The sequence below is a fragment of the Ictidomys tridecemlineatus genome, chromosome 3 (genome assembly GCF_052094955.1).
Source record: "Ictidomys tridecemlineatus isolate mIctTri1 chromosome 3, mIctTri1.hap1, whole genome shotgun sequence".
In the NCBI taxonomy this organism is placed as follows: domain Eukaryota; kingdom Metazoa; phylum Chordata; class Mammalia; order Rodentia; family Sciuridae; genus Ictidomys; species Ictidomys tridecemlineatus.
Genome location: NC_135479.1, coordinates 3728795 through 3729847, shown reverse-complemented (window position 1 = coordinate 3729847; position 1053 = coordinate 3728795).

The following is a 1053-nucleotide window of genomic DNA, read 5'->3' as shown; positions in this document are numbered from 1 at the left end:
CTGGTTATGTTTGTTTTTAAATAAGTAGCTTGTTTATATTTTTTATTGTAAGGGTCTGGCGAACGACGAAGGAAGAGACCACCAAGAGACTGACTCATGCAATAGCAAAAGGGGGTTTATTGAGGATCCAGTGCGCTGGGGCTCCATGCTCACTCAAGAAGGGAGAACGGCCAAGAGCCCCGAGCAGGGGTTGAGCAGTGCTTAAGTACACTTCTTTAGGGAGGGCTGTAAGGGTCCAGCGGAGCATCGGAGAAAGAGACCACACAAGAGACTGACTTCATGCAATTGGCAAGGGGGATTTATTGGGGAACCATTCCAGTGCGCTGGGGCTCCATGCTCACTCAAGAAGGGAGAGCGGCCAAGAGCCCCGAGCAGGGGTTGAGCAGTGCCTAAGTACACTTCTTTAGGGAGGGCTGTAAGGGTCCAGCGGAGCATCGGAGAAAGAGACCACACAAGAGACTGACTTCATGCAATTGGCAAGGGGGATTTATTGGGGAACCATTCCAGTGCACTGGGGCTCCGTGCTCACTCAGGAAGGGAGAGCGGCCAAGAGCCCAGAGCAGAGGTCAAGCAGAGCTTAAGTACACTTTCTGGAGAGGGCAGTGGGCTTTGCATACATCAGAACAAATCATCATGAGGCGCGGGGAAATTGAACAACAACTCTGAGACAGGATTAGTACATTCATTGGCGGGAACAATCTGGGCAGGGGTGATTGGTCATTCCTAAGCGGGGTACACATTTAAACTGATTGGTTTTAGAGCCTAGATGCTTATGTGCCATGCTGCCTGGAGCCCTTAGCTATTAAACAACCAGAGAATCAATGGAGAGATTTACTGGGCAGTTCCAGCATTGTCCTAACAGCTACAGAGATTACAGATTCCGGGGGTAGCAGAAGAATTTTAACAATACCTAGTCTTTACTTTTTAGCCCAGGCCTTGCCATTTAGAAGCTTTACAATACCTAGTCTTTTACACTTTAACTCTAGCTTTTGCAGCTTGGAATCAGCTTAGAAATTTTACCTTTACAGGCAGGGACTTTACATACATCACAGT